A 25,668-nucleotide genomic window follows, 5' to 3' on the forward strand; every position below is an offset into this window, starting at 1 on the left:
CATTGATGTTAACAGAGAAACAGGCTGTGATATTTAAGAAAGACATAGACAACGAAAATTATAAAGCAACTTAACTCTATACAAAACGCTAATGACAATTATCTGTTGAAATTAAATCCTATTCGAACAAAGAAATCGATAAATGCAAGTCATTTCATACGAATTACATCTCATTGTTTCAACTAACAAATAAAAAGATTTCTAAGTTAATAACCCGCCATTTTGGATCTTATGTCAACGTCATTGATACGATAATGGCGCGGATTTGTCTACAGTGTTGCTAGCTGTGAAAATTCGATTGCGATGTGGAGCGCGTAGATGCTCGCCTAATTAAGGTGTTAATAGCATACGTATCGGTTTAAAATTACTGTTTTAAACGCGCCGAGAATTATAAGTAAAGGTCTAAGGACGGAATCGTATCACGTTAATACTTAATATTTAGAAAGTAGGGTATTTAAGAATATTATATTTTCTATTTATTTCACTAATGTGTGTCAAGACCTCTTCCGGGCTTTTCCAGAATCTTTGATAATATTTATATAATAATTTACATATTAATAACACAAAATTAAAAGCTTTTTCTAGATAATTATCTGGATTTGAAAAAAAATTTAAATCTGCACAAAAATATTTTTGAAATTTAGATGGGTGTGATTATATTAAAGGGGGTGAGTCCAGTTTCATCAATTTATTTGTGAGCGCGCTCAGCTTTCCATTTTTTAAATAAACTAAAGGGTAGGGGACTTAATAACATTACGTGGGGACGGTAAAAATAGAAAATAATATTGAAATATCTGTACGCAAAAATAGTGTTGCCCTAAAATAAAACTATTCTAGAACTTAATCAAGAACTGTCAAATTATTATTTTTCATTTGATCATTGACATATTTGACAGTGCAGCGCCACTGTAATGTTGTAAACCGAGAATTATGTCTGAACACAATAGAAATGTATGTTAAATATGCAACAATAACAGACAAAGATTAAAGATTGAAACGTATAAATTAAAAGTACACTGCCACAAGGACTAAACTTTTTAAATAAGGTTTAATTTTCCATATAAGTTAAGAAGGTATTTCTATATAGGTTTATTGTAAATACTCTATATTTGTGTGTTGAAATTAAAAATCTTAGAAAGAAATCTAAACATTTTAATTGTATACTTTTCTCCCTGGCAACACCGTACCTGAAAACAAAAGAAAAAACATTAATATACGATTAACCGGTTTTCCGATTCTAATCGATTCTAAATTTAAAATCGTTCGCGATACAAAGGAATAGAGCATGACGTTTCAAATATTTTCGAAAATGGAATATTAAAAGCCATTATACGATCAAATGATCGGTAACGTATTATTAAAACCGATGTACACATTAAGACATTCGTGTAATATAGTTTTACACGCGTCTTGATCAATATTTCAAATAATTATTAAAAAAAAAATATAAGTCTTACATCAGAATGCCTGTAAAAGAAGAATCTTCTTCAACTCTAGACAGTATTTCTTACATAGCTATGACTCTCATACTTCGGCCCTTTAAGAAAAGAGTGTACGAATTCTGAAAAGGCCGGCAACACGACTGCTAGCCATCTTCGATTGAGTGTGTTTTAGGACGGTATCAGTTAACATCTCGTGAGGTTCCCTGAGTTATTTAAAAATACGTTTCAGATTTGACTAGCAGGATTCTAAAGGGCCAACCAGACACGAAATCTTGGACCATGTCTGGTAGTGTATCAAAATTTAATATAATTCAAAATATAATAAATTTTGAATAATGGTGTCATGGCGCCACCAGTGTGTTGCTGGCCTATTTAAACAGCTTGTCATCCATCATCACCTACATCAGGACCCCATCATCTCATGCAAGTTCTTCACAATCGAGGGCACACAACTCTGGAATTGTTACAATACAAAACGCATGGGTCCGCCAAGCATCCGCGAATATACACTGTTATTTGTTATGAAGTAATAAATAAAATAATAATTTATACAGCATTTTCTGAAACGAAAGTGGAGCTTCTGAAAATGACCACCATTTTTCATCACAATTTTATTTTTGATTTGATATGGTTATATCAAATCAAAATATATAAGAGGTTTCTTATATAAATTCGATTAGATTGTAATGTCCAATAGGCAATACATTATAAGCTGCTCATAACTGTAAATAAAAATTATTGCTTAAATTAATATTTATCAATTGTCTGATGAAATGTCGATCATAACTCATAACTCGCCATTTGCGTAAGGAGGTCAACGACTTATGTATGCTGACTGCGTTTGATGTGTCCCTTCGCGACAATATGCCACAGATCATATCACTGAATGATACTTAATAGACTATATTAATGTTAATATATAAGAGATCGGATGCCTTCTTTTAGTTTCATTTATTAATTTACATTATTGCACAGATTATGAATAAAATGAAAGAAAAACAAACGCGTTTTACATAGTCCGAGGCTGACAATTGATTGTAAATGTAGGGAAAACATATTGTCGTGGTCCAGAAAACGTCAATAAATTGAATATTCTGTTAAAAAGCACTCCATATCTCGGCCATTAATCACCACAACTACCGACCTTCAAGAAGAACATCGGAATAAAATCGCCAATCCGAATAAAGCACTTAAAGCGAAACGTCATTATCGCACAACATAAATAAAAAACGCGGGAATCGAACGCAAAAATTGAATATCGAACTCAATTTAAAACGAATTTTAAAAATACGGGCTCAGTCGAGCGGCATTAATTAAAAATTCTCGGTAGAATATTCAAAAATAGAATTCGCATTCGCTCCTTGTACAGCTGAAGTTTGAATTTGGAACAACAAAAGAAGAGCGGGAGCAACCCTTTTAGCGCTGATAATCTGTTCCACGGCCGTGTTGTTGTTTTTTATCTGTTGTCACTTTTTTGTCCGAACCCGAGATTGTACACAACATTCTTTACTTCGAAACGAAGCTTTTTAAACTTGCTTCGAGATTTATTCCTTTTTTATCCCCTTTAATAACGAGTCGTCCATTTTAATTGATGAATGGTCACGAGGAATATGTTTAAATTGCGGAGGTCAAACTTTTTTATCGCGAGGCACCGTTTTTATGGGCTAATCAGGTTTTGTTTAAGGCTAAGGGTTTTTGTATTTTTAGCTGTACTAAGACATAACAAAGTAATTTAATTTATAATTTTTAATTTGTTACAAATAACATTAAAAAATTAAATATTCGTATATGAATTTATTTTTTATCAATAATTAAATATTTATAGACAATATTTTAAACCCCATAGACAACGCATAAAACTTTTTCAATGACTAAAAAGTACTGCCACAAAGAGTCTGGTAGAAATATAAAATTTTAAAAATAGAATTCAATCCTTCCGCCCTCGGTCGGTTAGTGCTTTACATGAAATATTATTTTATGGAATCAACATCTGCGCACTAGGGTTGCCACACGTCAAAACAAGTTTTGACACTTGGACAACTGTCAGAAAACTTTAAATATTTTTCAGTTCTGTATTCCTTCTACATTCTACTGCGGAAAGATAACTAGCGTGGAAGTTATGCAAACAACAAAAAAAATATGTTTGTACTTTTATATTAAGTATCTTGATGATTACTGTCAAATTATAATCACGTAACAGTACCTATTGCCAACATAACTGAAGTAATTTGGTATGGTAATTTAGCACTGCAGTCTGTTTCCGCACAGATTAGTAGAAAACGTTCTCTCAAATATGCAATAGTCAATACTATTTGCACATGTTGAATGAATTGATAACAACTTGAAATTTGACATGACAGGAATAGGCAAAGAAAATTTAATTTAATATTTTTAATGGAGCCCCTCAAACGCCGGCTCATTTAACGTTGATTTTTATATTACATCTGGCAACCCTATCGTGCATGTGTGAGGGGTTCACGTACAAGTGAAATTACTTAAAAGTAATACACTTTCAAGTGGATGGGAACATTTCATTTCTGTTTTTACTCATGTTAAATATAGTTTGAGTGTACCTCATTCGTAAAAAATGTCGATAACTTTTGATGCTCTCATATCGTAATGGAATTCTTTCAAAGTTCTCGAAATAAATCAGTAATTAAGCACTCAAACGCATAAGGCCAGCGTACGAACATTTAAATATTTTTAAAACTTTTGTTTAATTTATAAATTTAACAAGTAAATGACAAAAAATGACGTATTACCGATTCACTTTTATCAAAAGCAAAACCCTACCATTTAAATTACGTTCGTCATGCCGCTCCCTCATATCCTCTTTTCAATAACAAAAAGTTACTGGTTGTAAAGAAATTTGAATTTGGAATTTTTTATTCTAAATTCAAATCTCGCGGCTTTGTTATTAGTCTTTGTTCGTTTTGTTAACGCGTACTGTGTGATCAAGTATTATTAATTGTAGCTTCATATAAAATTACGTAAAAAATTGCGACTTAAATAACACAAATCTATCAAACTGGCTAAATAATTTGTTTAGGTTTATAACAGAGTTCTTCCTCGTATTTATCTGATTATAACATTTTGGAAATCATTCCTATAACCTTCAGGTCAAGTCAAAACCAAATTTTTAAGCAAAAAATTACTTATATAATATAACATATAATAAATAGCTTGTAACATATACTGTAGATTATATAACATATACTGTATATTACATATACTGTAGCATTACGAATGATGTGGTAAACTTCAATAAATAAATAAAGTAAAACCGAAATGAAAAATAGTATTTTCGTTTTAAACTCAGCTGTGTTTGTTGAAGGATTATTATTCCCCTAAATTTTAACTCTTTTGACTATTTTAATATAATTTTAGAAGGGTGTGGGCGAAAGGGTTTTTATGCGGGAACATAGAAATGATTGAATAGTGAGGGTGATGTTACAAAAAAGTTTTTGTCGCTTTATTTTTTTGGATTTTCAAAAAGCCTTCATATGAGGCATATTCTGTTTAGTTTATACTAAAGTATTTGATATAATTTTTTTCGTTAATAAATATTATTACAAGCAATCTATCTATAATCTAAATATAATCTATAATATAAATCTTGACGATTTATTTTATTTGACTCCCTTTATTAGAATAAGTCATGTAATATATAATTTGTTATATACGTATTTTTCGCCCTGCTTCTTTTTATCCTATTATATAAGTAACATTGTATATATTACATATTTATTGATGAAACATGTACCTATAGTTATTGAACCGTTCTATGTGACGAAGAGAAATTTGTGCGATAAAAATATGTATCGTGTGTGTAATCCCCCTTTAACACGGTAGCCCGACCGCGTTTTAGAGAATCGCGCTGTATTGTCGTAAAAAAGAAACACGAATACAATATAGTTACTTTAATGTTATAACAACACAATTGAAACATGTGCAAAAGGTTGCAAAACTAATTATGGACTTGACAAATTATGAGTTTCATACAGAAATAAAACTTGAAAAATCTCCGCGTTATAGGATGGATTACGGTATATAGGCAAGCAAAAGGCTATGTTGTAAACATATATACATATTATATTCTCTTCGACCAAATTTTACTGATTCAATATGTTAAAGTTTTAAAATGATCACTGTCGCTTGGTCAAGACGTTATGAAAATAATGTTTTTAGCACACTTCTGGCAGAAACATTGTATAGAATCTGTGTAAATAATTTAGTTTCTGTTATAAACACATATTAAAATATAACCGTTAATATATGCGTCTGAACTTTCATAGATTTAAGAAATGTTATTAAATGAAAGCAATTAATAAGAATGATTGGTCCCTTTAAAATTGAGGTCAAATGAGAACTATGGAGTAAAAAACCAAAAGGATCAAGGTCGTTGACCTTCACGGGATGTGGGCCCTTGATTATGTTTAACATACATTGCGTACTTGCGTTGAGATATTCTTACTGTCAGTTGGACAGTTAAACATCACTTTTTAAATGAGAATTTAAATACATATATATTAATTTATACTATTTAGTACAAAAAACGTTTATTACCTCTTTCATAAATAAATCGCAAAATATTATGTTGTTTAGCGTACAGCTCAAAAACGGCCGCACTAACTTAAGTGTTTTTATTTTATGAAACTCCAAAAAAATCTTGAACTCTAAGAAAGGTTTAATGTAGATAAAAAATATAGGATTATATGCAGGACGCCTTTCCTTTCTCTATGGGGTTACATAGCACAATAATCCATATGTTGGTACGAGAAAGGTAGGTTTAGTAAAATCATATAATCATAATATACCTATACGAGATATTTTTCTATAATATGAGAATTACGCAATGTACAGGGCGCAACATGTTTACCGCTGAGTGTAAAGTTACAGGATGTTACAATACAATATCGTTGTAAAAACGATCAATGAATGCATGTGTGTTTCACAGATGCTGTAATTTCTTTTTCTCAACAGCTCTCGGTAAAAAGGGGTAACTTATTAACTGAATATGTCGAACTATTAGGTTTAATCTAGACATAATAAACACAATAAATTATCACTTATTGTACTTCTACTGTTTAAAGTACAATTTATTCTTAAGGCCGGTAACGATACCGGCCTTGAGAATATCTTTTTAGGTCTGGGCTTTTAATTTCTGTATCTGTCTCATGATGTGTCTGATGAAATTTAATAGGCAAGTGATCAGCCCTCTGTGCCTGACACACGCAGTCGACTTTTTGGGTCTAAGACGTTATTGTTGTGGGTGTTATAGGTACACACCATAGAAAGTTGCACGCTGAAGCGACTAGTCCAAAACTGCTCGACAAATAAATATACACAGACGTAAAATACGCAACAGAATTTGACGTAATCTATATTTAAATGTCATGTAAGACAAATAGCCGCTAAGTGATGTTATTTATCAAATTATGACGTTTCGGGGTAGCCGCTAGCGGACAACGAGACATCTGGGCTATTTGCGGAGTGCGTTTTGTTTGGTACAGTATTACACTCTGGTTTTGTCAGTGTTATGTCATGCGTCATTAATTCTGCTTGTCAATTGTCATTGTGCGTTTTATTGCGACTGTTAGGCAAAAATTTGAGTATGGAATACAGATTATTATTAGAGATATTGTTTCTTGTGTAAAGATTGGTCTTTTTGATAAAATAGATTTTTGTAAAAGTTGTTTTAAAATGAAATTTTTATTTATAGCAATGTGGGCCTAGTGGATTTGGCTTGCGACTTTCATCCCAAGAACGTAGTTCGATCACCAATGGACTTTCCAAGTGTGCATTTAACTTTCGTACTGTGATGGAAAACATCATAAGGAAACCTTGTCGTCGACCCAATAATCGACATGAGTCAGGCATTGGTGGCTGCTTACGTACTTGCTGTTGTACTGTAAAGTGTCTGACTTATAAATAATTAAACTAATTCTGTTAAGTTCCTGGATAAGTGCGATGCTTGTCGCCTAAATAATGGGCAGACGCATAAATTACAACAATATTTCTCAGTGAGAATAGTGTATAATATTAATTAACCTGCGCGCGCGCATCTCATATTAATCGCGTTTTGCGGGGAATGTGCACCTGCTAACGTTACGTTTCTTTGTCGTTTCAGTTAAAATTAACAGACATTGTATATTTATAATTGAAGTAAAAGTTAAAATGTTTGTTAATATTCAACTAAAACAGTTAAATCAAATTAAGTTTGTCGTTTTGCTTACTTAAGGTGTAGATGATTTCGATTTATTTTATTCGATGATTTCTTTTATAATATTATTGGATATTAGGCGTTACCAATTTCATACTAAATCATATGAAATTTAAAAAAAATGAACGACTCAAATGGTCCTCCTACTTTCATTTTGTTATTTTTGGAGTACAGACTCTTGGGCCTTGGGTTCAATTCACAGGCGCAAGTTTTTAAGTTGATTTAAGTTGACACGTGACAGTACCGGTGACCCCAGAGCTGGTGCTTTCCCCAATGAGTAAGTGCCCAATCGCAATCTGGGGAAATGCCAGGATTAAAGGTACTCTGCTATAGGGACCACACTTTTTAAATTAATTTTATTATTACTATTTATGTTATGATATAAGTATCTATTAGTAACCTATGTATTATTTAAAACTTATCTATCAATTAACTTCAATACATAAAACCAATAAAAATATATTTGTAGTTAATTCTAATATATGTACCTAATAACTAACCTTAAAATGTAATAATTAAAATATATTATTAAAAGGAGTCCCTTTAGGCAAGGTTCCGAAGATACAGGCAGCGTTTCCCTGTATATTGTATCTATACATATGATATTATTATTAAATGAAGTGTATCATATAATCGGGGGTGATTTTATTAATTCCAGAGAGGATAGATCTAGAAAAAGGCTATAACCAATTACAATCGAATTTCCAAGAAATATTTATTGACATAAAAAATTACAAGAGACGATATTTTCACACAAATAAAACGTAAACTGGTTAAAAGGGATCAATAAATAATCGTCCATGTAAGAAAATCGACGCACCCACCCCGCGCGTGCGCACATAATAGACTACGCGGAAAGCGATCTATCGCATTTTTAGCAAACGCTTATGATAACGCACTATTGCAATGTAGTACCCCCTCTCACTTCCACCCAATAGGTCTGTCTCATTTATGCGCACGCGCCGATATCGCACTTCGATAAAAACGATACAATAACGACCCACTAATCCCCGATTTTATGTTCTATTCGATGACTTCACAGTTCATTTTCACGTAACTTTTACAACAAAAATGCGTCCTTTGTATAATCAGCTATGCGATCGCGTGCGAAGCTAACACACTAGATGCTATCTCGCTCCCCCGCGATAGCTCTGTTCCGCTCTTACGCAAGTCAATGCAGTTTATTATAGACATTAATGTCTTTGATTACAAATGTAAATTTTCATCCCGCGACGGCGTTGGTCGGCCTTTTTTCACCGCAATTCTGTATAAGGTATTTAATTGTAGCGATGGGCGAACTTTACAAAGATGTCGGATGATTCCGCAACCTGTCAGAGGTTTGGCTCGCTGAATGATATAGCATGTGGTTAATTCTCAATTGATTTATGGTTAACTAATCCGCTTTGATGACAAAAGTCAATCCTATTATTCGTATAACACTGCAATTTATTTATAAAATTATCCAGCCTGTCTTGACATATCCGTGTCGTGAATCCCCTATGTATTGTATAGGAGTCGTGGCTCTTTCAACACTGGTCGAGACCACAACGGTTTCTCAACCGAATGCCGTTCGCAAAAGATCTCACACGCCTGCCAATTTTCAGAAAGACAGAACTAAAATAATTGCAGCAAACGTGCCCTATTTTGAGCCGCACAACAATTTAGATAGATTTAATTCTAGTGCAGTATTCGAGTCTTCATTGACACACGATAAATCTCTCGGCTTCGAGAGAATCGCGCATGCTTATTTCCGCAATATTCCGTTCCCTCGTCTGACGATTTACATAAGTTAGACTCTCAAAGTAACTGACATATATAACAATAAAACACTAAGTAGTTACTATATAATGAAAATATATTTTTAATTCTTATTGTTTCCCTTCAAAGTACCAGTCGACAAGTGGTTTGATTAACGAAAGTTTTTTATTTTTAAATATAGAACAAATTATTCCATATGTAAACAGTACCCTTAAACTTTTGCAAATCATAGACAATATTTTGAATATTTGATACGAATAGGTACAGGCGAATTTCCAAATTACCACAGCAAGTGTTGTCATACACGAAAGGTTTAAGTTTTTAAATATTATACCATTCAATTTATACCATATTTGAATAATACATTTATTGTTTTTAAATAATAGACAATTTTTAATTCGAATATAAACGAATTTTCACGCTAAGTAGATACAACAATGTACTCACGAAAGATTTTAATTTTTATCGAACTAATATTTCATATTTAAATAAATTCTAACTGTTTTTAACTGATAGTCAATGTTTTATTTGAATAAAGGCGAAAATATCGCGATATTCGAATAGAATCTTTATCTAAAACAATGCAATTTCTTGAGAGTAAACAAAATCCATCTTTCGCTTGCCAAGTGGAACTGCCAAATTGTGCTGTGAGTCTAACCTGATATATGGAGACATTTTGAGAACTAGATTAAGATTGTATAAACTAGTCATAGACAAGTCCTGCAACATACAGATGTATACGAACGACATTTATTTAAGAAGTATCATTCAAATAATACAAATTTCTCTAAATTGTAAGATTATCTTTATTTTTGATTATATTAATTTCTATAACCTGCTAAAATGGAAAATGAATTAGTGGCCCTACAACCTCTAAGCCTCAGAATTCTGCGTCTGTATCATTTATAAATCTAATATGCAAGTAGGCGACCGACTCTTTGGGTCTAATGGAAGGTTTCTTCACGATGTTTTCCTTCAATTTTTAGCGAATGTTTGATGTGTACCTACAAATAAAGTCCTTTGGTGCACAGCCGATCGAATCGTTATCGAACCTACGACCTCAGGGATGAATCCACTAGACCAACACTGTTTAAAACAAATTCTTTTAATCACTAAGATAAATTAAAGTGAAAATAAAGGAATCTAAACAATCTTGAACATACATACTTAAAATACATATAATATTAATGATAATGAATGATCGTCTACGTTCAGTTTAGTACAGAACGAAGAATGATGAACGAAAGAACTGTTATTTGAGTTTTTAAATGTTATACGCGAACCCTTAATAAATTAAAGAAATAAAACAAACGCGGAGGTCAATACATCGAGAGCGTCGTCGAATACGTTTGCAATATAGGCTAAGATCTGACTGTTGTATTTATTATGTTATTATTACATATTATTCTGTATATTTTATATACACACACACATATATTTAAATATAGTGGAATATTCCTATCAAATATCATAGCAGAAAATTTTATTTGACAAATTGTTTCAAAACACATAAAAATCCGTGCAAAAAAATGGTCAATAGAGATGCAGCACAACACGATGGACCAACCAGGTATCACAAAACCTTGGCTCTACAGTCTCTAACCCCATTCACCTAGTTGGAGATTGTCAGATATGGAAGTAGCAGGGTAGAATCGTCCACAGGAGGTCGGATACATTACAACGCTCAGCAAGAGAAGAATGTATTTAAAAAGTAATACAAAATTTCATCAGCGGACGTCAATACGAAATTCCAACCATTACGACGTCCGTCATTCCACAAATGAGTATTAAGGCAAGTTTTCTCGCGCACCGCCAATATGAACCAGCTGCCCACCGAAGTATTTCCAAACCAATTCGATTTTATTCCATATTTAAACAATACACTAATTGTTGTTAAATGATAGACAATATTTAATTCTTAAAAGGTTGCTACTTGTGAGCCCTTTGGTTGTGTCAGTCTCTGTATCACTTAACATCAGGTGATCCTGTCCGTTTGTTTTGTTATATAAAAAACCTTTCGTAAAAGGTAATTAATATATTTTATCATTTAGAAACGAGTATATATATACATATATAGATATGTGTATATATATATAATTAATAATATAATAGTTAACTCTTGGACTAATTTACTTGCAATTCGAACAATTCATAATTCCTTGATATTTATGGCGGTTTTACATTATTCCAGTAAGCACTCGAGATGAAACAAGTTATTTATTATCAATCCAGATTCCTGATATTTCTAATTGTGGTGGAACTCGTTTTAGCGAGGTTTTATAAAACATTATGATAGTAAATGTTTTTATTCGTGGAAATATATGTATTTGGAATCATTAATTGCAGGAAAATAGTTGCGATTGTGTATAAGAACATGACAGTTTACTGACATAATTAAAAAGTTCAATAATTTTTATTTTATTTATACTTTTTTTAAAGCTTAGCGCTTATAGAAATTGTTTCATCGCTTCTTGTACAAATAGTTTTGTCTACTCGCTTGTTGTACTTACTTCAGTTTAAAGATACTTTATTTCTTAATTAAGAATTTAGAGATACAAATCCAAAGACCTAACTTTATTGGCCTTTTTTTATTTCTAAGTAAAAGTCTTCTATGCCTACGGCTCTCTTATCTGCTACTTTTATTTGAATATCCAGACCATCCATCCAGAATATCCGGTGAATATCTCGCTCTCTTAATTAGGTACCTACATTAATGAAAGTATTGATATGTATTACAAGAGTCTATTTACCGTTATATTGTAACGCTTTTAATAAGGTTTAAATTTATATTTAGTTGAACTTTGTATGTTCTAGTATGTCTATTTGTGTAAAATTTGTGAAATTATACTTCTTGTATATTTTAAGCATACTTTCTTCCAACTTCAATTTTATTACCTTTGGAGTAGAGACTCGAGTGCTAATTAAAGATTTAACTTGGCTAGTGACCTCATAGCTGGTGATTTATTAACCTATCGCAATTTAGCGAAGAAATGCTTCCACTATAAGGTACACTGCCACAGAGATACTTTTAAATTTGTTTTCGTTTTCTTTTTATTGATTTTAATTATATTATTGTTACTAACAACGAACATTGTATATACGATAACTAATAGGACTTATAAATATATAAATATTATAGCTTTAAGAATTTGCGTAATAATATCCGAAGTCATAATCAAGCTAATTCTAATTTTAATCTATATTTTGGATTAGTAGACAACATACCGATTGTCTGTGGCATTTTGGCATACGCTCTAGTGCGTTTGCTTGTTTTCGTGTTTTCATCTCTTTGTATACCAATTTAGAAGAGCTATTTTGTACGAATCAGAAATTGTCGTCCCCGACTCTACTCGAATACAATTGTAAAGCGAATTTTCTACCTTTCTTTAACTAATTATTACTTATTCCACCATGTTATTTACATCAATAAATATATCTTGAATTAAATTGCACTTATGCACTGTTTACTTTTTGTTTTTCATGTATCCTGTATCAATTTATTTTATTTTTTATTTCTGTTTAGTTTATTTTCTTTTTTTTTAATTTAATACATTCTTTTATTTAATCACAGTGGTTGCCTGGAAGAGATGGCTCGGAAGCGGACAGGCCACCAATTGCCCTGCTTTTCAATTAATTATGTTCAATTTTTATATTATATTGTAACGAAGTGTTATTAAATAAATAAAATAATAAATATATTAGCTATTTGTTTTCGGAGCAGCCTATATGCGCTTTATAATTCGCTTAAACGTTGATGGAAAACGTGTAGACAACATCGGCATCCTGTGCCTGACTCATGTCGAATTTGGTGTCTAAAGCAAGGTTTACTCACGATGTTGTCATTCGACGTTTGAGTGAATTGAAGAGAACATAGAGATACCATTGATGCATAGCAGGAGATGACCTTAAAAATGAGAGTCGCACGCTTAAGCCACCAGGACAACATCTCACCATTCATCACTCGTGACCTGTTAGGTATGCTCGCCTTTAGCTACTGAAATACGCTTCTAAAACTACAAATAAAATGTACCCATCTTCCCAATATTAAGCATTACTCCCGCTATAACATTGCATTAAAGTTAACACGGCGTAAATGTCAAAGGAACAATGAATCTATTTGAGATTGATGAGTAACGAACGAAATGGAAAGTCACTCACTCACACATGAGCGAACGGTGTTATTTTCTGTAAACGATACTTATCTAAGATTTGATGTGCCGTAAAATGTGAAATTATAAAACTTACTAATCCTGACAACCGAAGCGAATAGCTGTTTTTCTGTTCTATTAATGTGCTTGTCTTAACAGTTTAAAATCGTTTGAATTTCTTTTAAATTGTTTTTTAATGAGGGTATTTTATTATTTAACCAAATTAATAAGTTTTGTTAAATATGCATTGACATTTACGTAAAACGTTGCAACTTAATTAATGAATAATGAAGCTTATAAATTGTTTTTTAAGTTACGCCATGTTTGATTTCACCAACTACCAAACCAAATCGACTTAGGGTACAAATTTTTAAAACGCCTGCAACCCACTCGCGAGCCTTCTGGCAATGTCTTTGTGAGCAGCGGTATCAACATCTTTTATTACATTTAGCTTATGTTATTGTATAACTTTCGATAATATAAATGCTTTGATATTTGACATATATGTATATATATTTTTTAAATAACAAATTGTCAGTCGTTATTTCTACTGTGTTTTATAGAATGATAATCTATTTCACCCTGTAATTAATTTGAAAGGAATAAAAGTCAATTTTTAATCACCATCAAAGGAGCTCGGCGTATTCATAAATAAGAAAATAATTAATACACGTTTCGGAACGCGAAACGGAGCGTTTAGGACCGGCACAGAACAATAAAACAATACGAACGCAACTCGAAACAAAACACAGAAAAATATGAATTCCAATCGAACGGCCGCGGGGTAACAAAAGATGGCGGATTTTAAATGAAATAAAATATAAATACCTTTCGCGAGCGGGGATTCTTACATTTTTAATTCGGAATTGGAATGGCGCTAAAAACGATTCCGATATTCGAAGACCGAATCGCAGTTCGTTATTTGTAAATTGTAATTGTTGACATTGTAGTCATGTTTTATTATTCGGAAATTCCATCTGCAATTTTATTAAATTGTTATTAATGATTTTTTTGAGCAGTGGCATCTCCTGATGCCTCCTATGCTTGGGGTCGTAGATTTGAGCCCCTGCTGTGCATCAATGGACTATTTATGTGCGCATTTAACATTCACTCTAACGGTGAAGGAAAAAAAAAGTCGACTACATGTGTCAGTCACATGCTGAGGCTGAAATGTCATGAAATCATGAAACAGCTACTAAATCTGAGACCCAGACCTCAGAAGGTTGTAGCACCACTTTATAATTTTTATTAATTATTTTATCTTATTACTGCCACAGACTGATTTGCCAAAAATCAAAGGATTTGCCAAAAAAATTCCTGCATACAACTATTATATTATAACAATGTAGTCGATACTTGACCATCAAAAGTAGTGTCTTTAGTTAAACATTTGTCTGTTTGTCTGTAATTGTTTGAAGCTTAAATTGTTTTATCAAAGGGATCTAAGCTATGATATTTTTTAAACGCCAAGAAAATGGAAACTAAAAACTACCTATACATTTTATTAAACATAGTTTGCATTGCGAAGTGTGGATAGCTATCACATAAGTCATAACCCTATATATTTAAAATGTAAACATACAAGATCATTATGTTTATATCTCTATCGTCTCATAAAGATTGAAAAAATAAATAAAAAATATATTGGTCGGACGATGCGCCTGCTTCCTATCAAAACACATCTGGATCTTATCAACAAACATACACTCATACTGTGGCTTTGTTAGGTATTTATCATTTAGTATTGTCAATACATATATATGTAGTATAAGTAATAGGTATTTATTTTAGTAGAACACAATTTTTTATGGCCCCCAAAAACGGCAGTCATCCCATGAACACCTATTGTAGTGGGTGCGCTGTCGACTTTTCATTGAGGAGTTATGAATATAATTGAAGATCGTAAGAGGGAAGTCGATCCACATGTCGTTTTAATGGATATATGATATATGCCCTTATCAATAAAAGTATTAAATTTTAATTAATTGTAGAAAAAGCAACGTAACATGAGCCGACAGCGAAATGGAAATATCCCAATGATATTTCTGGCAATAACAATATTTCCCGAAACTCAAGATGGCAACACAAAAAACGATTTCAAAACATCGAAGCTGGCTATAAAATCAATCATATCGTCCATAACGGCCAATATGAAATTTTTACATTAACCCGGCAAGCACTTTTCGTAAAAATAGAATTTAGTGGGCAACATATTGATGTCATTCGTTTAAGATATAAAAACTCTTTTTATTTATATTAAAATAATTGACTAGTCTATGGATAGAAGATTTTTAAAAATAGCTATCTTAATTATCCAAAGAACAAGTTTAGGTACCGTTTCAACTTAATAAAAAAAAATGATGATATTATAAAATACACAGAATGGTAATGATTTCAAATCACTCGTTCATTTCAATCACCACACCTATATTATAATCTGTGCAAAGAATTCGAAACGTCAACCTAAAATATTCCCATTTCACTATAAATGCCACATCGAACGCACAATTTGTTACAATGGCGGGCGTGGTTGTCGGTCTAGCGGGGAATAATTATTTCCCCTCCCCGCGCCCCCGAAGTTAAGCCTTCATTGAGCATTGTCTTGAGATGTGACCTCTGTCGTGAAGTGTGGAGTGCGACATACGAAGAGCGATTACCTGCTAATCACGTACAATGGAACGCTTCAAAGAATCTCATAGTCTTGATAATTTTGCTCTATCCTCTAATTTAATGATTAAATCTAAGGCCCTAGAAATCAATTTTTTTCTACGTCAATCACATTTTTTAACCCACTGAATAACAATATAATTTCTACTAGAAATTTTTGGTTAACAATAATAGTAAACCCTTATTAAATAACAGAATCCATTTGATTGGTCACAAATAAACAAAAGAAAAATTTTAAACTGAAATAACAAGCTTTTGAAAAAAACGCCATGTTTGTGAAGTTCCCTTTACAATGCGTGTAAATTATCACACATTAAGTTCTGTTAGCGCGTACTAGTGAAGCTCTAGTTCTCGTTTACTTTCAAGTTTTGCAACACGACTCCTTTTGAATGAATGATTGAATCGTTCCTATTGTTTCATTCCATATGTCGAAAAATAACGTTAATATATAAATCGCGTTATTTGAATATAAATACGGTTTAGCAATAATAATTTAACCTCAAGACAATAAATTTAATAAATTGTCTAGACAATTTTTACTATCCATAAATTTTGGCCCATTGTAATGTCAGTAAAAGGTGATAGAGAAATCGGCTATCAGTGAATTCTAAGCGCGTAGTTTGTTACGTAACACGGTGTATTGTGTATGCTCGGTCCGGCACGCGCCAGGACACGTACCCACTATAACTCGGGGTGGCCCTCGCTGACATTCTTTTACGAACCATAGACACAATGCTATAACAATCCATGAATGGTTAACGAAAGTTTTAATTGCAATCATTCGTTCTTTTTTAAATCAGGAACACGCAAAGAACAAAGCACTTATCTTGTTCTAAATTCAAAATGTTAAGCAATTGACAAACGAAAGTTCATTTTAGCGCGCTCCAAAAAGTATACGAGACAGATCACGTGCAGGCGGCTGGAAAATATCATTCTTGAAAAGTAAATAGTATTTAAATTGCAAATGCTTTTAATCTATAACATAACTCAATAGGATATTTATTATTTCACGTGGAGATCATAAAAGCTTAACTAAAACATTCAATCAAGCGAAGATTTGAATAAAATATTACTCAAAAATCATAATGTTGGCCGGAGCTAGTTTCGTTTCGGCGGAGATATGATCCTATTGATTGATGGGTGACCACGCTGCGTGTGAACATGACCAATTTTTTAACGTCCACCTACGGTAGTGTTTGAAAGTCATTCGGGGCTCATGATTGAATGGTTTTCGTTTGATCTAAGAATATTGACCCCGGGTGTGTGGTACGGGCTACGTGTTTTGGACTTAATTAAAAATGTATAAAGAATGTATTGCATGTCACGGCCATGTGTCTAACTTTTGAATTTCAACTCAAACTTTATAGATAAATATCTAAAAGTAATTACTAGACAATTTTAAAATCGGAACGAGCAAATTGTCAATTTAAAATGACAACTAATACACTTGTCGCACAAATCAAAAACCCAAATTAAATCATTTATCTAATATCCGTCTGTCATATTATTTAAAACACGATTCCAATTTCAAATCTATTTCCAAATTTGAAATCGGAGTAAACACTCGTTCTTTTATGAATGTAAGGATGCGCATTCGTCTGACGGTTTAACTGATGCATTAATGCCTCGAATGATCGTTAGTTTTTTTTTGTATGTTCGTCCGGAGATTGGTCATTACATCTGAATATGTTCTTAACATTGAATCACGATCGTGATGTAAGTAGCAACGTGCTCTTTATGTTGAGTTTCTTGTTTCCGGATCTATTTGAAAGTGGCGTGATTAAATATCGAAGTAAGTAATTGGTTTTGTGTCTGAAATGTATGCAATTCGTGTTAGAATAATTTTTATAATAACAGTCATAATACTTACCTAAGTGGAACACAATCTGGTTGAGTAAATCATGGACCGTTCAAATTATTAATTAACAGTCACCAGTCAATAGCTTTTCTAAATTAAACTCGTTTACATATTCGTTTCTTCTTTCATTCACTTTTATTACTATATTTAATCTACAAATAGAACAAACATACTATGACAATAATTCATTATTAAATATACTTATAAGAAAAAAATCCCTATGAGAAAAACTTGAGATTGAATTTAAAGTTAATTTCTTTTAGCTAGAAATTCTACCATATTCTACGAAACACAAGTAATAATTAACAACTCCCATATTCCTTAAATACGGGAATTAACCCCAATTGAGGGATCGCTCTATTTAAATGACCAACTATTCAACTTTGTGGAAGTCTCGACACGTCATTATATGTCCCACGGTGTATGATATTGAACGATGTTAATTGGTGATCTAAAACTTAGAGTGTTCAATGAATGATGAATGAATTAATGTTCTGAATCATTTGACAAAGACTTCGTTGTTATAATTTCGATTGTGCAACGGGAAATTATTATTTGTCTACAATATCGTCTTAAGTAAGCTATAATAATATTTATATTTATAATAAAAGAAACCATTGGTCCTTAGTATAAGGGCTATTATGTCTCACATTAAGAATAATTTTCAAATAACTAAATTGTAATTGATGTTGTAACTTATTCCCTTTGAATAAGGTTTACTTTGTGAAAGCAGTTTCACAACCAAAAGATAAAATGTGAAATGGATTATTTTTTCAAAAATGGAATTAAGCACAGACAATAACGCTCATTGTCTTCAAAGATGGCGGAGCAGACGGTTTAATATGAGATGTAGGCCTTATTATAATTTTATTATCCTTTCAGAGTTCATTCGTAAGTCGCAACCTTTAACAAACCTTAAGAATTCATGTTTTTAAAAGAGCTTTATTGTAATTCAAGGTCTGGAATGTGTTGAATGAGTGAACGATTGAACGATTGTTTTTATAGATTAATTGCAATTATAGATGCGGGTAAATATTTTTGAAAATGCCATTTCACAAAAAGGACTTACGTAGAATTTGTATTGGTATTTAACTAAAAATAATAAAAGGGTTCTGAATCATGTAACAGGAAATAAACGACCATTAAAATGTTATATGTTAATTAAACATTGCTTTTTACCAATTTCCTGATTCGGCATTATAAAGCGAGTAATTTTAGATAAATTTGATTACATCTTATGGCCTTTAAGTATTATTATTTATTAGGCACAATTACAACTTTTTAATTATACGCCAAGGCCGTTCTGTTTACAAGTAAAAGCGCAAAAGTGATTTTTCAATAAGTTCAAATGTGGAACAAGTTTGACAGTTTTATTTTTCGACCTCGATCTTAAACATTAGGCAATAGACAATCGTTTTATTTAAAACTGGAACTGAACAAATGAACTGTGAACATTAACAAGGGAGTTTCTTATGGTAAATGTCAAAATGAATTTCTACAAAAACCAACGAGGCTCCATCAAAAATAATTAACCGTATGAAGACATAAGCGGAATAAGTAGCTGATCTGCAATTGTAAATAACAATTAATAGATCTGGAGAAATACATCTGCCTATTATGGCAACTTGTTTGACGACTATAAGATGTTAAGAGTTAGATGGTAAATTACTCAATTTGTTTTTGTTAGTATTTTTATATATAAAGTCTATGCATTTAAACACTAAATGCTAATAAAATACAAGCCTTATTTTAAGTCATGGGAATTTATAGTAAAAAACTAAATTTTTTGGTAAAATTTGGGCATACATAAGCTCTAAGAAAAAAATACTTTTTAACATAATTTCTATGTTTCGTAAGAATTGTGTTTAACAATTTTTTGTATAAATTGTGTCTGCACAGAGACATCGTTTAACATTACGATCTAGCCTTACTTAAGAGTAATAATTAATCCTTATTTACTATAAAATATATTTAACATATAGTGTCCAACAGTAAGTACTTACACAATTAAGGGGCAGACATTTTGTTCTCGTTCATTTTTTTTAATTTACGACGGTTTAGTACTTAAGAGTAACGTGCACGAACACGAATTCAATTTCTGTTGCCTCTCAATATTTAAAACATTGTATTATTTGTATATTATAAGGGATTTTTTACTATATCAATAATCAATGTATAAAAAATCGGCTAGACATACTTTAACTTTCTGAACTTCTGGACTATGAACGTACAAAGAATTACATAATTATAATAAAAAAATATATTCAAGGGGTTTTTGAAAACTTTATATGTATGAAAATGACAGCTCGTGTCGACAAATTAAGTTTTTTACTTTTACTTCTATTAAGGCTTCATGGCTAAACTCCCAAATCATAACGTCATACAAAAATGCGCCACAGATACCGAACTGTTGCAATTCACTGGAATTTGATAATTTAATATTTGGAAAGGGCACCGAGGCTTATATGAATGAATCACGTGAAGCCATTGTTAAGTGCCGCGGCTCTGAGTAAATTAGGAAATGTGTTTTTTATTGGAAACCCGCGAGGAATCACAATTGCTATAAAATATTACACGTACAATTCCAGTTAGCACCGTGAGACTATTTAAATATCATGGCTCGCTTAGTCCATGGATGACAATAACGGAATTTTTTATAGCTATAAATTGTTTATTTGCAAGGAAATTGAATTGAGATCGATTCATTATAAAAATCTGCACAATTAACCAAATAAAATAACTGTCATAATAATTATCATAATGGCATATAAAAGCTATTTATAATTCTTCTAAAAACTTATGGCGTAAATATTACTTAATAATAGGCATCTAGCCTGTACAGTTGGTGACTTTGCTTTTAAAAATTTAATCACTTTCCCCTTGATTACACGGCAGTGATCTATAACTTTAAAGGTGATTAAATAGTTTGTTAGCCAAGGCATAAGATTTTTTTAAATATATAGTGGCGCAATATACAGGCAAGCACAGCCGTGTTGAATCACTCGCTAAATATAGGCAAATTTCTTCAAATGTTTTGAACAATTTTGGTAAGTTTCGTTACGCATAACAGCTTCAAGAATACATAAACTTTATGATAACTGCTTTATTAACTTTGATATTGCTTTTACAAGGTTTATCTAAATTTTATAAGCCATGTTTAATCCGTGTTTATTCAGTGGCGATGTTTAAAATATGAAGTTTCTCAATAAATTAAGTTAGCAAATTTTTACAGTAATCACCAGCAGCGTCAGGAAAGTTAAACGTATTTCACTAATCTTTTAAACTTGGTTTTATTTATTAACGTAATTTTTTTGTATAATCGACAATCGGAAATTCTGTTTAAGAAAAATATAACTTTTAAATCTTGGAATGAAACGTTTTAACGTTAAAATAAACAGTTAAGTTAAAAAAAATAACTTAATTATCGACCTATTCTAGGTTATTTTATGTCCTACAAGTTTTTTTCATAACTTATCACAGTTAGTAATATATGTTTTAAGTTATTGTAATATATAAAAATTTAATTTTCTACAGAAATATCGAAGCGATAGCAAATACATTATTTCACCTAAAGTTAAATAAGATTTATATAAATTATGTTAACATTTACTGAAACAGGTTCCAGTGCTACAAATATTTAATACGACTAATTTAGTTTCCATAAATAATTAAAAATCTTTTACCTATAAGCTTTCCTAAATTTAACAATCGTTTTATGAAATATGGTTTGCCAACTCATTGTTTTGTGGTTTTATTTATAATAACGATCACGTTCTTGATTGTTTTGTGTTGTGGCGTCATTCGCCTGATAAGGCTGTTCCGGTCGAAATCCCTTGAAGCACATGACCGTTTCTACAAACGTGTAAGAATTATGACCCCCGGCGGGGTTTGGGACAAACTCTACCTAATATGCTTTTGTATCGCTACAATTCAATTAAATGTTTAATTGCAAAACGCAAATTAATTACGTGTAACTCGTTGAATGATTTTCAGTTACTTTTATTAATTCCCGTTTAAAATGTTTGATATATATATATAAAACAATAAAGTATTTTTTTATTATAAATGTATTTATTAAAACTTCGTCGCATACAGAAATATAGTATAACTTACAAATTTAAATTAGGCATCCTTATTGCTTTCGACCGATTTATTCCAGGAATTAAGAATATAATTTAGACTAAACTAATGGAACATTACAAAGCAAATTAAACATATATAAACAGTGATCAGGAATTATTTCTCCTATATTTAGATATTTAGAAGAGATATAATGTATTTGAATGTGTGCAACAGAAACTATATATGTATATATGTATGAGTCTGTCATTATACTTAGGTAAATAGATGACTCTGTGTCTGTCTGTTAAGTATATTATGAACAAATGTCTTTTAGGAAGCATGACTCAGATATATTTCTTTTAAGTCTTGCTATATGTTTTAATAATAGCATATGTATTCTATCATACTATATGTATGATACCTAACCATACAATGTATAAGTAAAGTGTAGGAGCAAGTTTAATTTAGTATTAATTAAAAGTTTGGTTTGCGATATTGACTTCAAAAGCTTCGTTTAATATCAATATCTTTCAATTATTCATAATAAATAATTTAATAATTATCTACTGTCTAATCGTTTTTACAGTTAAAATTACATAGGATGAAACCTATGATTACAAATATTTATGTATTTCCAATCTAGTTTCATAGGTCATACAGTGGGATCCGTCGCATTTGGAAATTCAATCAAACGCTCGCAAGTGCGTTGCCGGCCTTTTAAGACACTATTGAAGTAGTTGAAATAACATTATTATTTTACATATAATAAACAGCTTCTTAACTATTGTAAAGCTGAAAAGTTTGGAATTATCCAGTGATTACACAGGAACTTGAAATTTAATTCTGATGGGCAGTTTGAGCAACAGCTATAAAGGCATTTAGCAAACGTCATAATCGAACCTCGACTCCGAACGTGAACCTCCAATACACAACCTTCGACCTTACAATCGAAATGATCTAGTACAGTTTCTTATCATTAATAAATAGTTGTGCTTATATCTATTGGATGTATTTACTTTAAAGCTTATTTGAGCAAAAGCTTTATCTGAATATAACTATATATAACTATAACTGAATCTCTGGAACTAATGAGCTAATTTAAATAGTTATAATGCTGAACCTGAATGAATGATAATTAATTGTGATTAACAATTTTACCTATTTACAAATACAAAATCTCTTGGGTAAGTGCTGGTTATACTTTGCTATTTTTTATAGAACGGGTAGGATTCAGTGATATCGCCGCCCATGGGCACTCAATGTCCATGAGGGCTTGCGAGTGCGTTGCCAGCCTTTTAAGAATTGGTACACTATGTTCTTCAAGCTAAGTCGAATTGGTTCGGAAACACTTCACAATAATAATAATATATCACTATTTATTTGATTAATTATATACTAACAATAACAATAAAAATCCTGCTTTTGTCATTTGTTTGTTAAAAATCACTATAATTAAGTTTTAGTTTTTATTAAAACTTGTTTATTTTATACTTAATTACTTTGAAATAAATATTTCAGTTCAAAAGTTTACAATACACGGTTAATAGTTCTGAAGTCCTTGTTTACTCTAAATAAAAGTTATTAAAGCGAAATACTAAAGTAAATATTACCTTATAATAATATCCAACAGGAATAATAAACACAATGTCCATACACTTATTGTCACAAAGTTTCACAACACAGTAAATAATACACAGTTTAAAAGTTTGACGCGGGAACGGATTCCGTTTCGAATTTCGAACCGCGGGAAAACAAGTCGCGCGCGCATACAACACGCGACTGAAAAAATTACCACAACTACGTAAGACTTCGAAACTAAATCAAAATACTCGATAGAGAGGGACGAGTCAAACGTGGCCCCACCCTTCCCCCACCCATACGCAAAAACATTCGTAAAAACGCGCCAACGCCGCGAAAACGTATTTTCTAAAATTATATAAATACTCTTTAGAACAATAATTCTAATTTTAATGCTTATAGACAACCGTTTCGAACGATTTGATTTTGACGGATGTCAACTTTCCCGCGCTCCTGTAATGACATAAAGTCGACCGCGCGCTGCAGCCGCCGGGCTACGAATAAGACACAGATGCAAGGGAGCGTGTCTCAGCCAAAATAAAGGGTTTAGGGTTAATCGTGAGGTCGGACGGAGTTTTTACGAGTTCTGAGATGGAAATTGGAGCGAATTGCGATGACCTTCGGCTTAGCTTTTTGTTGGCGATTCAATTGACATTCCACAGATTAGGTACAGCGAAAACCTCGCTGTTTATAAAACCTTCGTGATGCATATAATCGTCAGACGGAAATCGGACGTCAGTTTGATTCTCAGGAAAAGTATAATTATTTCGGCTTGTAAGAAAACTGATTTACTATAAAAGGATTTCGGAACTTTGTTTGCCAATACTGAGTTGATACAGTAATTAGCTCAATAACAGTAGAGTCGGCTCTCGTTAGAACCGGAAAACATAATATATGCTTCCAGACATACTTTAACAGAATTTTAAATTATTAAACAAATAACCAAATAAACGTAATACCATGTGTATGATAAAGGCAACACATGCATTACTAGCTAAAGTAGCCTTAATTTCTTACGTTTATTTAAATATATTTAACTGTTAAATAAAAAATAATACAATTGTTTATAATGGAGAAATAAATGAGATTTACGTAAGTATTATTTATAGGTACACATATATTATTTTTTATTAACTTTATGATGTGGGATTTGATGTGGGATTTGATATGGTATATAGCACATAATAAATATCGAACTAGGTTTATATAGTAAGAATAAGTTTATCTTGACTAAATTTTTTGGACTTTCCTGAACTTTATTTAGTTTCAAGCAAACCTCTTAATTTAATTAAAAGCTTAGTTTATTGCTAAATAACAACCAAATTTAATTTATCACTTAAGGATATTTTGACTCTCGCAACTATCACATATCCGTGTAATGAAACTATAATTAAAATCACGAAACATTAAATTGAATAACATTAAAAATCCGTAACAATTGTGCCAGAAGTATGTCTTAAGACGATGCGCGTGCGCTGACAGACACGGGACGCTATACAGCGAAAATAAACCTGACATTTTCACATTCAAATCGAACCATTATAAATAAGAGGAAATCGGAATGTGCTCTAAAACTAGTGATATATGACTGGACCTTTCATTTCTTTGTTTGTATTAAGTTTGTTTAATTATACGCTGATCACTGTGTGTGTTAGACAGTCGTAAAAGATAACACGCAAATTATAGAAGCCAAACTTTCGAGTTATTTAATTAACTATACAGTATTTAAAGTATTATTCACCTACATAATAATTAGCAATTAATAAATAAAAACAAATTCAAAAATCCAGTGGCATTTAATGTTCGCATTTCCTTGCTGTATTGCGATGCTTATTCGTTGAGGAACCAAGCAGCTCTGAGGTCACTACAGTATATTATAAATTAAAGGTTTTATATTTTGAAAAGTAAAACAAATTATTGAAGTAATCGTGT

At 31.6% G+C, this 25,668-nt stretch overlaps 1 protein-coding gene across 2 annotated transcripts in view; it reads right to left on the reverse strand.

Moving 5' to 3' along the window:
* LOC110994585 overlaps positions 1 to 23,992 on the reverse strand; it is a 72,272-nt gene extending 48,280 nt beyond the window's left edge. For both annotated transcript variants that reach the window (XM_022261325.2, XM_022261324.2), the window contains exon 1: positions 23,769 to 23,992. The gene's annotated coding sequence lies outside the window, so the exon portion shown is untranslated. The remainder of the gene's footprint in view (positions 1 to 23,768) is intronic.
* Between the last annotated feature and the right edge of the window lie 1,676 nt (positions 23,993 to 25,668).

The sequence above is a fragment of the Pieris rapae genome, chromosome 18, assembly GCF_905147795.1.
Source record: "Pieris rapae chromosome 18, ilPieRapa1.1, whole genome shotgun sequence".
NCBI classification, from domain to species: Eukaryota; Metazoa; Arthropoda; class Insecta; order Lepidoptera; family Pieridae; genus Pieris; species Pieris rapae.